This window comes from Arachis ipaensis, chromosome B9 (assembly GCF_059453495.1).
Source record: "Arachis ipaensis isolate K30076 ecotype BB chromosome B9, ASM5945349v1, whole genome shotgun sequence".
Lineage (NCBI taxonomy): Eukaryota > Viridiplantae > Streptophyta > Magnoliopsida > Fabales > Fabaceae > Arachis > Arachis ipaensis.
Genome location: NC_142444.1, coordinates 24,646,775 through 24,659,768, shown reverse-complemented (window position 1 = coordinate 24,659,768; position 12,994 = coordinate 24,646,775). Strand labels below are relative to the sequence as shown.

General features: G+C 36.3%; 1 non-coding gene across 1 annotated transcript; it reads left to right on the top strand.

Moving 5' to 3' along the window:
• The first annotated feature begins 12,612 nt into the window (after positions 1 to 12,612).
• LOC148544046 (small nucleolar RNA R71) lies at positions 12,613 to 12,720 on the top strand. The gene has a single exon (XR_015902077.1). It is a non-coding gene; the product is annotated as a small nucleolar RNA R71 (small nucleolar RNA).
• Positions 12,721 to 12,994: the final 274 nt, after the last annotated feature.

Below are 12,994 nucleotides of genomic sequence, written 5' to 3'. Positions count from 1 at the left end.
AAACACCTTATCCTTCTGCGGCCTTCGACATGGCTCATTGTTCTTGTTGCTTAATTCCTTGGGGAGCAAATGGTGAGAATTTTGCATTCAGAAAGATTACTCTGAAATATTTGCTGTAACTTAGGCAGGACAATAATTTTTGGGTTCTTAACTTCTTATTCTGTTTGATCTGGTTTTTTTATACCCTATTTATGATAACAATCGTAATTTTGCATTATTCATTTGCAGATGGAATTTATATGATTGAAGTAGACCGAGCTCTAAGACCTGGTGGTTATTAGGTGCTTTTGGGACCTCCAATAAACTGGAAGGCAAGTTATAGAAACTGGCAGAGACCTAAGGAGGAACTCGAGGAAGACCAAAGAAAGATTGAAGAGGTTGCTAAGTTCCTTTGCTGGGAGAAGAAGTCAGAGGAGGCTGAAATTTCCATTTGGCAAAAAACTATGGACACCGAATCATGCCGTAGCAGACAAGAAGAATCTAGCGTGAACTTTTATGAAACAACCAATGTTAATGATGTCTGGTAAGAATCTTCCTATTTAAACAATTTGTATATTTTAGCAGTGTATTATTATTATTGCCATTGTTTCTTTCTATAAGCCATGTGCAAGGATGTAGACATTTGCATTATGCATTGAGCTAAAGATATTTGGGAGAATAATAGTGATATTTTCATGTATAATTCTAAAAAATGCTTTTCCAGTTTCCAAAGTATCTTGATAGTTACGAGGATGTTCTCTTAACCATAGTGACCTTGGATTGAAACTGGCAATAAGAAGCAGATGAAAACATCTTTGAAGTATCTGTGACTGCTTATTTTCCTTGTCATCTTTCCAATTTATCATTGTTTTATGTCATATGAACCCTTTCAATAGTCAGTCCATAATATTATTGTCAAAATCATTCTTTGATATGATTTCAAGTCTCTGTTTGGTTTTGATCCTTCATCTGTGCTAGGCTGTGCTAGGCTCTATTTGTTTTCTTTTGATCATTAACTATGTGCTAATCATTGATGTAACATAGATTTATAGTATTTATGTTGTTTAAATTTGTATTATGCTTTATTACTTTTCAAGAGAACTTTGTGTATATTTAATTGAATTTAATGAAATATTTTATTTTGTAGTAATTAATTTTAGTATATTTATATTATGTATAATAATAATAATTAATGATAAAAATGATTTGAAATTTTAGAAAAATGATAGGTGGTTATTTCTAAAAGAGTGAGTATAATTAAAAAAAATCTTAAGATTTTAGCGGCAATAGTAATGGCAACTAAAAGTGAATAATATTACAATTTTAGAATTATTTTTAGTGGCCATATATAATGCCGGTAAAATGGGTTTTGGCGGCAATAGTAATAGCCATTAAAAGTGAATAATATTGCAATATTAGAATTGCTTTTGGTGGCCATATAAATTGCCAAAAAAATGGCCACTAAAAATTATATACTTTTTGCGGCCATTAAAAAGGTCTTTACCGGCAAATGTTATAATTGCCACTAAAACCTTTTAGCGGCAAAGCATAAGACGGCTAATGTCTAATTGCCGGTAAATGTATTAGCGGCTATTTTTATTGCCGCTAAAAGTAAAATAAATGGCAGCTAAAAGTGATGTTTCTTGTAGTGTCGTTGACTATATTATGTTAAGAAAAATTAATAGGTCTTCATCCATTATTCATTTTCTATATGGTTAAGGGTATACGAATAAGTCTTTAAAATGCGTTTGGTTAGAAATTAGTAAGAATACTTATAGTTAGAAGTAAGTTTGACTGAACCATTAACAAACCAATAAACATCCTTTCAAAAAGGATTTCTTAGTTAAATTTGAGTTTAAAAATTGAGCTCATATATTAACGAAAAGGATTTGAATTTGAATATAATTTCAGTCTACTAGTTTGTGGAATCAATTATGTTGATTTAAGATTGATTACTGTTTTAAGATGACAAACATAATTTATTGAGTTATTAAAATATGTCTAAAATAGTTTGTGTGTTTAATATGTGTGATAAGAATTTTCATGACATCACAATGAATTTCGCTGAAAAACAAAAATGATTTGAATTGCGGATAAAATATTTATTTATAAAATTTATAAAGATGTTATGTTTTGTTAGCACGAATTTCAATTTATAAAAAAATTCGATCAAAAGTTATAGGGGGTCGAAAGTGTGGCATAGATGGTTAGATGTAGAAAAATCTTTTTTTATTATAAGTCGAAGGTTTAATAATGTGAAGGGTCAAGAAAACGGGATCCAAACCAAAAAAACACCACGTTATAAATATGGACACGTCAGAATGTGGGGATTTTTAAGGATAAAGTGAAATAAAACGTGGAGAATCACCATGAGGGTCCATTAACGCATTGTTTGGTTTAAAGGAAATTGAGTGCAAAGAAATTTAAAGGATGGAAAATGGATAGAAAATGAACTTTTTTTCTGTTTGTATTAGGATAGAAAATTGGAAGGAAAACAAAAAAGTGGTACGGAAGTCATCTAATACTTTTTTCATCGGACATGAGATGAAAATTGAGAGAAAAGTATAAACATTGGTAAAAATATAAATTTACTCTTCTTATAAACAATGATAAAAATACATTGGTATATTATAATATTATTATTTATATAATATAAGAAAGGATATTAATGTAATTTCACTTAGTTATAATTTTTTCTCTCCTTACTTTTCTTTTTATTTAAACAAAAAAAATTTTCTCTTATTTTCTTTCCATTCATTTTCTATTCATCCAAATAACATAAAAAAATCAACTTTTCCTTTCATTTTTTTTCTTTCATTTTCTTTCCTCTCATTTTCTTTCTTTTCATTTTCCATCTTCCATCCAAACAAAGTGTAAGGTCAAGACAAAGTTGTGGCTTGAGAAAAAAGAAGAAATAGGTCTTGGTCAAGATTATTCAAGAGGTAGTTCATCCTTGTGATCTATAAATATGAGAAATTTAGAAAGGTTGAGGTAACTTCAATCAAGAACACCGGATCGGATCATCTCATAAACTCATAAAATTTTCAATTACAGTGATGTAACAGAAGAACATAGAGTGCAAGTGCATGTGAGTGTTCGAAGTTAATTTTTAATTTGTTTTCTTTTGATTCATTTTCTTTCATTTATTTGCACTTTTGTTGCTATTTTGCTTTCATTAAAATTTTTATACTTTCATTTGTTGAGTTTTCTTTTTTTCTTAATTTATTCATTTATTTTATTCATCATAAATCTGCTACTGGTAATATCGACACAAATCACTTCGACACTATTACTAAGTAATTTTCGAGCCGAGCTTACTTTTTTTTCAGAATTGTATCTGCTCACCAAAATGAGATCTTGATACAAGCTCGATTCAACATCCTGTCGAAACATACCAAAAATAGAGTGAAACAGTTCCAAAATGAGACTAGATGAAAAAGTACATAAATATGTGGGATAGAGGCTTCGTGTACTTGGCCAAAAACATGTTTTTTTTAAATACAACTGAAATTTGTTAGTGTAAAATCTTCTACATTTGAACACATGCATTGTCCCTTTTTTTTTCTCTTGACAGCTGGAACTCCTTATTAGTGTAGCACTAACACACTCCTTTCTTCCTTCTTCAACTTACTCACCCTCGACCACCAACCAACCACTCTTTTTTTGCATCCACACACACCAAACCCACACCCAAACTCAAAAGCTGAAACTTTTCACAAATTCTATTACAAAAGTTATAATCTTTTTTGTTTCATAAGAAAGCATATAAGAGGCTTGCATAAGGTGACATCCATATAGAAAACCACAACCAACAAAAGAAAAAGGAAGAAACAAAAAAAAAAAATAAAAGCGGTTTGAAATCAAAGATGCAACATTCACTTCCTCTTTTGCTTATTCCATTTTTGTGGATTTTGTGTTTTGAGCTAGATATATTTGAAGCGGAAAGGTCTATTTATCTAAAGGCAAGAGAAGATTTGTTAGATTTTTTGTTAAGACAAAGGGACGAAAAGATCTATTGAACCTATTGATTATTTAGTTTTGTCTTTGAATTGGTTATTGCAATCACTTGATGATTATAGTAAAATTTTATTATTATTGTGGTAAAAACTAGATATACATCTAATTGCACTTAGAGGCTAAACAAAAATACATGCTGGTATTATATTCTCTCTTTCCTACTCTACTATGTTCGTGCTAGGCCAAATTCTTCAGACAAAATATAAAAGTCTACTATAATCTCATTAGCGAAATTGGAATTCAATTTTCAAGTCAAAAGTGACGACCTTGATTTGAACTTTCTTTTCTCAAGGTCTGCAATACCTACAATTGGCTCAAGAGCTTAGACTCCAAGAGTTAAACTTAATAGCTTGAAGAAAAGATTCATGGCCAATTCAATTTATGCAATCTAACAGAAGGACAATCAAACCAAATATCTCCATATTTTAATGAAAACAATTACTCATATTGTAAGGAAAGAATAGAAATCTTCATCTAGGCAATGGGCTACAATCTTTGAAAAATTGAAATGAACAACATAGATATTCCATTAAAGGAACACTACGAAAAAATGCTGAGTATCGCCGAATTTTTTGTCAGTATTAGCAGCGCATGTTACTGGCGGAATTACCCACAGATTTACCGGAAGATTTGATAATAAATTCGTCGAAAAGAAAAGTTACCGATGAATTCTATTTTCTGTCGATAATAATTAGAGGCAAAAGCAAAAAAGTTGGCACCACATTTACCGTCGGATTTACAGGCGAATAAATCCGATGGTAACCTTGATTAATGAAACGTTGCGTTTTGGTCACACACAAAGTTGTACCGTCAGATAAATCCACCAGTAAATCTGACGATAAGCGTGCCCTAAATTCGAACCCTAAACCTTCTTCTATTCATTTCGAATTATTCTCTCTCTCTCTCTCTCTCTCTCTCTCTCTACTCACCCTTTCGCCTCCCACTCTCTACAACGCTTTCATCTCTCCCTCAACATTTTCTCCGGTAGCCACCTCTCATCGTCCGGCTCTCCTTCTTCATCCCTCTGCGTCATTTTCGTCGAACTGCCACTGCTGGTGCTGCTTTTGCCGCTACTGGTGCCGGTTCTACTGCTGTTGTTGTCGTCGCCGCTCCCTCCAGGTAGCACCCCTTTCTCTCACTTGTTAAGTTTGGTTCTGGATTGGTATTATGAATTCTGATGACCATTGATATTGAATGGTATTGAAAGTAGAGAATAGATTCTAAATTAATTTGTTTGTTGTATTGTTTGAATTCTATATTTAGTAAGTACTAGTAATAAGAGCTAAGATGATAATTTAGGATCAATTAGAGAACTTATAAAATTTGATTTGATGATGAACAAATTAAAATGCCTAATTAGTTAGGTACTTAACTAATTAGTTAACAAAATAAATCATATAAGTCCTAGTAGAACTTAAATTTAGAGACAGCTACATATTTTCAACCTTAGCTTGAATAAGGTCTAGTAATTTATAAAAGTAGAATTTAAAGTTTTGATTTGAATGTATAAAAGTATGTGAAGTAATAGGTTTTAGAGGGATTTAGGCCTTTGGCTAATATTTTGGTTAGAATCAAAGCTTTCAACTTAGATAATATTTCATCAATCTAAGAGTGGAGTTAGAAAGAAAACATTATTGATATAAGACTAAAATGATTGGTAATTTGATATCTTTAAAGTTAAGTAACTAAAGATTGAAAATAGAAATATTTTAAACTAAAATCTTTATTGAATTCTCAATGCTTGATGATATGCATGCTTTAGTAGTTCTAAAGTTTGAGAATAGATTCTCCAATGGATTAGTTAGGTTTAGATTCAAGGGTTCTAACTTTGTAAAGTTTTGTGTTTTATTATTATTTGTTAAGTTATTTTTTATTTGTTATGGCAGTTTTATTTTGAGTTTTAATTTATGATTGATTCTCCTTAAAATTTATTTTGATTGTTGTGTAGTTTATCACCGTGAAAGTTAGCACTTTTTTAGGGGAGGTTATGTCTAAAATTTTTTTCAAATAATATAAATGTGTGAGAATTTGTATTAATTGGTATATGCTCTTTGCAGACTGGTGCACGAAATTGTGATCTCAGGCAACGGCGCCAGAAACTCTATATGCACGTCTTAATAAATTGTTTTTCATTCACAACTTCGATACAACTAACCAGCAAGTGCACTGGGTCGTCCAAGTAATAAACCTTACGTGAGTAAGGGTCGATCCCACGAAGATTGTTGGTATGAAGCAAGCTATGGTCACCTTGTAAATCTCAGTCAGGCGGATATCAAAAGGTTATGGAGTTTTCGAAATTAAATAATAAGTAAACATAAAATAAGGATAGAAACACTTATGTAATTCATTGGTGAGAAATTCAGATAAGCGTATAGAGATGCTTTCGTTTCTCTGAATCTCTGCTTTCCCGCTGTCTTCATCCAATCAGTCTTACTCCTTTCTACGGCTGGCTTTATGTAAGGACATCACCGTTGTCAATGGCTACTTTTTATCCTCTCTGGAAAATGGTCCGATGCGCTGTCACTGCATGGCTAATCGTCTGGAGGCATCACCCTTGTCAATGGCTGCATCCCATCCTCTTGTGAAAATGGTCCAAATGCTCTGTCACAGCACGGTTAATCATCTGAGGTTCTCGATCATACTGGAATAGGATTCACCCTCCTTTTGTGTCTGTCACTACGCCCAGCACTCGCGAGTTTGAAGTTCGTCACAGTCATTCAATCCCAGAGTCCTACTCAGAATACCACAGACAAGGTTTAGACTTTCCGGACTCTCATGAATGTCGCCATCAATCTAGCTTATACCACGAAGATTCTGATTAAGAGATCCAAGAGATACTCATTCAATCTAAGGTGGAACGGAAGTGGTTGTCAGGCACGCGTTCGTGGGGGAATGATGATGATTGTCACGTTCATCACATTCAGGTTGAAGTGCGGATGAATATCTTAGAAGCAGAATAAGTTGAATTGAATAGAAAAACAGTAGTACTTTGCATTAATCTTTGAGGAACAGTAGAGCTCCACACCTTAATCTATGGAGTGCAGAAACTCTACCGTATGAAAATACATAAGTGATAATGGTTCAAGCATGGCCGAATGGCCAGCCCCCATGAAATTCTAAGATAGCATAAAACTAATCAAAGATCTCTAATACAATAGTAAAAAGTCCTATTTATAATAAACTAGTTACTAGGGTTTACAGAAGTAAGTAATTGATGCATAAATCCACTTTCGGGACCCACTTGGTATGTGCTTGGGCTGAGCTTGAATGTTACACGTGTAGAGGTCAATCTTGGAGTTGAACGCCAGTTTGTAACGTATTTCTGGCGTTCAACTCTGGCTTGTGACGTGTTTCTGGCGTTTAACTCCAGACAGCAGCTTAGAACTGGCGTTCAACGCCCTTTTAAATCGTCTAAACTCGGCCAAAGTATGGACTATTATATATTGCTGGAAAGTCCTAGATGTCTACTTTCCAACGCAATTGGAAGCGCGCCATTTTGAGTTCTGTAGCTCCAGAAAATCCACTTTGAGTGCAGGGAGGTCAGAATCCAACAGCATCAGCAGTCCTTCTTCAACCTCTGAATCTGATTTTTGCTCAAGTCCCTCAATTTCAGCCAGAAAATACCTGAAATCACAGAAAAACACACAAACTCATAGTAAAGTCTAGAAATGTGAATTTAACATAAAAACTAATGAAAACATCCCTAAAAGTAACCAGATTCTATTAAAAACATACTAAAAATAGTGCCAAAAAGCGTATAAATTATCCGCTCATCACAACACCAAACTTAAATTGTTGCTTGTCCCCAAGCAACTGAAAATCAAATAGGATAAAAAGAAGAGAATATACTATAAATTCTAAACTATCAATGAAACATAGCTCCAACCAGATGAGCGGGACTTGTAGCTTTTTGCCTCTTGAATAGTTTTGGCATCTCACTTTATCCATTGAGGTTCAGAATGATTGGCATCTATAGGAACTCAGAGTTCAGATAGTGTTATTGATTCTCCTAGTTCAGTATGATGATTCTTGAACACAGCTATTTTATGAGTCTTGGCCGTGGCCCTAAGCACTTTGTTTTCCAGTATTACCACCGGATACATAAATGCCACAGACACATAATTGGGTGAACCTTTTCAGATTGTGACTCAGCTTTGCTAAAGTCCCTAATTAGAGGTGTCCAGGGTTCTTAAGCACACTCTTCTTTTGCTTTGGACCTTGACTTTAACCGCTCAGTCTCAAGTTTTCACTTGACACCTTCACGCCACAAGCACATGGTTAAGGACAGCTTGGTTTAGCCGCTTAGGCCAGGATTTTATTCCTTTAGGCCCTCCTATCCACTGATGCTCAAAGCCTTGGGATCTTTTTTATTTACCCTTGCCTTTTGGTTTTAAGAGTTATTGGCTTTTTGCTCTTGCCTCTTGGTTTTAAGAGCTTTTGGCTTTTTCTGCTTGCTTTTTATTTTTATTTTTTTTTCGCCTATATTTTTTTTCTTTTTTTTTTCTGCAAGCTTTGTTCTTTGCTGCTTTTTCTTGCTTCAAGAATCATTTTTATGATTTTTCAGATTATCAAATAACATGTCTCCTTATCATCATTCTTTCAAGAGCCAACATATTTAACATTCTTAAACAACAACTTCAAAAGACATATGCACTGTTCAAGCATTCATTCAGAAAATAAAAAGTATTGTCACCACATCAATATAATTAAACTAAGTTCAAGGATAAATTCGAAACTCATGTACTTCTTGTTCTTTTGAATTAAAACAGTTTTCATTTAAGATAGGTGATGGGTTCATAGGACATTCATAACTTTAAGACATAGTTACTAACTACTAATGATCATGTAATAAGACACAAACATGGATAAGCACTTAACATTAAGAAAACGAAAAACAGAAAATAAGAACAAGGAATGAGTCCACCTTAGTGATGGTGGCGTTTCCTTCTTGAGGAACCAATGATGTCCTTGAGCTCTTCTATGTCTCTTCCTTGTCTTTGTTGCTCCTCCCTCATTGCTTTTTGATCTTCTCTTATTTCATGAAGGATGATGGAGTGCTCTTGATGTTCCACCCTTAATTGTACCATGTTGGAATTTAATTCTCCTAGGGAGGTGTTGATTTGCTCCCAATAGTTTTGTGGAGGAAAATGCATTTGAGGCATCTCCGGGATCTCATGGTGATGAGCTTCATGCGTCTCTTGAGATCCATGAATGGGCTCTCTTGCTTGCTCCATCCTTTTCTTAGTGATGAGCTTCTCTTCCTCAATGGGAATGTCTCCTTCTATGAAAGCTCCAGCTGAGTAACATAGATGGCAAATAAGATGAGGAAAAGCTAGCCTTGCCCCAGGAGAGGGCTTTTCGGCTATTTTGTAGAGTTCAAGGGAGATGACTTCATGAACTTCTACTTCTTCTCCAATCATGATGCTATCGATCATGATGGCCCGATCCACAGTAACTTCAGATCGGTTGCTAGTGGGGATGATGGAGCGTTGGATGAATTCCAACCATCCTCTAGCCACAGGCTTGAGGTCCAGTCTTCTTAATTGAACCGGCTTGCCTTTGGAGTCAATCTTCCATTGAGCTCCTTCCACACATATGTCCATGAAGACTTGGTCCAACCTTTGATTAAAGTTGACCCTTCTAGTGTAGGGGCGTGCATCTCCTTGCATCATAGGCAAGTTAAACGCCAACCTCACATTTTCCGAACTAAAATCTAAGTATTTCCCCCAAACCATTGTAATATAATTCTTTGGGTTTGGGTTCTTGCTTTGATCATGGTTTCTAGTGATCCATGCATTGGCATAGAACTCTTGAACCATTAGGATGCCGACTTGTTGGATGGGGTTTGTTAGAACTTCCCAACCTCTTCTTTGGATTTCATGTTGGATCTCCGGATACTCATTCTTCTTGAGCTTGAAAGGGACCTCGGGGATCACCTTCTTCTTGGCCACAACATCATAGAAGTGGTCTTGATGAGCTTTGGAAATGAATCTTTTCATCTCCCATGACTCGGAGGTGGAAGCTTTTGTCTTCCCTTTCCCTTTTCTAGAGGATTCTCCGGTCTTGGGTGCCATCAATGGTAATGGAAAAACAAAAAGCTTATGCTTTTACCACACCAAACTTAGAATATTGCTCACCCTCGAGCAAGAGAAGAAAGAATAGATGAAGAAGAAGAAGAAAATATGGAGGAGAGGGGGGATAAGGTTCGGCCATAAGGGTGGGTTTTGGGTGGGAAATTGATTTTGAATTTTAAAGGTAGGTGGGGTTTATGAGGTAGGTTTATGGGGAAGAGTGGATGGATGTGAGTGGTGAAGTGGTTATAGGGAAGAGAGATTGAGGTGATTGGTGAAGAGTTTTGGGGAAGAGTGTTTATGGGATTGTGTGAAAGAGGGGTGAGAAGAAGTGAGTGGAGGTAGGTGGGGATCCTGTGGGGTCCACAGATCCTGAGGTGATCCTGTGGGGTCCACAGATCTTGAGGTGTTCAAGAATTTACAACCTTGCACCAAATTAGGCATGCAAAATGCCCTTGCACACAACTCTGGGCGTTCAGCGCCAGATTGGTGCTTGTTCTGGGCGTTGAACGCCAAAACCATGCTTGTTCTGGGCGTTCAGCGCCAGCTCTTCTCCAGGGTGCAATTCTGGCATTCAAACGCCCAGATGCTGCCCATTTTTGGCGTTCAGCGCCAGAACCATGCTCTGTTCTGGCGTTGAACGCCAGCCAGATGCTTCTTACTGGCGTTTAAACGCCAGTAAGGTCTTCCTCCAGGGTGTGATTTTTCTTCTGCTGTTTTTGATTCCGTTTTCAATTTTTATATTTATTTTGTGACTCCACATGATCATGAACCTAATAAAACATGAAAGAACAAGAAAAATAAAATTAGATAAATAAAAATTGGGTTGCCTCCCAACAAGCGCTTCTTTAATGTCAATAGCTTGACAGTGGGCTCTCATAGAGCCTCACAGATGTTCAGAGCTTTGTTGAGACTTCCCAACACCAAACTTAGAGTTTGGTTGTGGCCTCCCAACACCAAACTTAGAGTTTGACTGTGGGGGCTCTGGTTGACTCTGTTTTGAGAGAAGCTTACTGTGCCTCTTTTCTATGTTTACAGAAGGGTAACCTTGAGTTGTAAACACAAGGGAGTCCTCATTCAATTGAAGGACTAATTCACCTCTGTCAACATCAATCACAGCTCTTGCTGTGGCTAGGAAAGGTCTTCCAAGGATGATGGATTCATCCTCATCCTTCCCAGTATCAAGGATTATGAAATCAGCAAGGATGTAAAGGCCTTCAACCTTTACTAACACGTCCTCTACTTGTCCATAAGCCTGTTTTCTTGAATTGTCTGCCATCTCTAATGAGATTTTAGTAGCTTGCACCCCAAAGATTCCCAGTTTCTCTATTATAGAGAGGGGCATGAGGTTTATCCCTGAACCAAGGTCACACAGAGCCTTTTCAAAGATCATGGTGCCTATGGTACAAGGTACTAGGAACTTTCCAGGATCCTGTTTCTTCTGAGGCAATCTCAGTTGATCCAGATCACTTAGTTCATTGGTGAACAAGGGAGGTTCATCTTCCCAAGTCTCAATACCAAATAATTTGGCATTCAGCTTCATGATTGCACCAAAAAACTTGACAGCTTGCTCTTCAGTAACATCCTCATTCTCTTCAGAAGAGGAATACTCATCAGAGCTCATGAATGGCATAAGGAGGTTCAATGGAATCTCTATGTTCTCTAGATGAGTCTCAGATTCCTTTGGTTCCTCAGAGGGAAACTCCTTATTGATCACTGGACGTCCCAGGAGGTCTTCCTCCTTGGGATTCACGTCCTCCTCCTCTCTTGTGAGTTCGGCCATGATTGCTATATCAATGGCCTTGCACTCTCCTTTTGGATTTTCTTCTGTATTACTTGGGAGAGTACTAGGAGGGATTTCAGTGATCCTTTTACTCAGCTGGCCTACTTGTGCTTCCAAATTTCTAATGGAGGACCTTGTTTCATTCATGAAACTCACAGTGGCCTTAGATAGATCAGAGACTAAGTTTGCTAAATTAGAGGTATTTTGTTCAGAGTTCTCTGTCTGTTGCTGAGTGGATGATGGAAAAGGTGTATTATTGTTAAACCTGTTTCTTCCACCATTATTAAAGCCTTGTTGAGGCTTTTGTTGATCCTTCCATGAGAGATTTGGGTGATTTCTCCATGAGGGGTTATAGGTGTTTCCATAAGGTTCACCCATGTAATTCACCTCTGCTATTGCAGGGTTTTCAGGATCATAAGCTTCTTCTTCAGAAGATGCCTCTTGAGTACTGTTGGATGCAGCTTGCATTTCATTCAGACTCTGAGAAATCATATTGACTTGCTGAGTCAATATTTTATTCTGAGCTAGTATGGCATTCAGAGTATCAATTTCAAGAACTCCCTTCTTCATAGGCGTCCCATTATTCACAGGATTCCTCTCAGAAGTGTACATGAACTGGTTATTAGCAACCATGTCAATGAGTTCTTGAGCTTCTGCAGGCGTTTTCTTTAGGTAAATGGATCCACCTGCAAAAGTATCCAATGACATTTTAGCCAATTCAGATAGACCATCATAGAATATATCCAGGATGGTCCATTCTGAAAGCATGTCAGAAGGACACTTTTTGGTCAGTTCTTTGTATCTCTCCCAAGCTTCATAGAGGGATTCACCTTCTTTCTGTCTGAAGGTTTGAACATCCACTCTAAGCTTACTCAGCTTTTGAGGAGGAAAGAACTTGACTAAGAAAGCCTTGACCAGCTTATCCCAAGAGTTCAGGCTATCTTTGGGTTGAGAGTCCAACCATATTCTAGCTCTGTCTCTCACAGCAAAAGGGAAAAGCATGAGCCTGTAGACTTCAGGATCTACTCCATTAGTCTTAACAGTATCACATATCTGCAAGAATTCAGTTAAGAACTGAAAAGGATCTTCAGATGGAAGTCCATGAAACTTGCAGTTCTGCTGCATCAGAGAAACTAATTGAGGT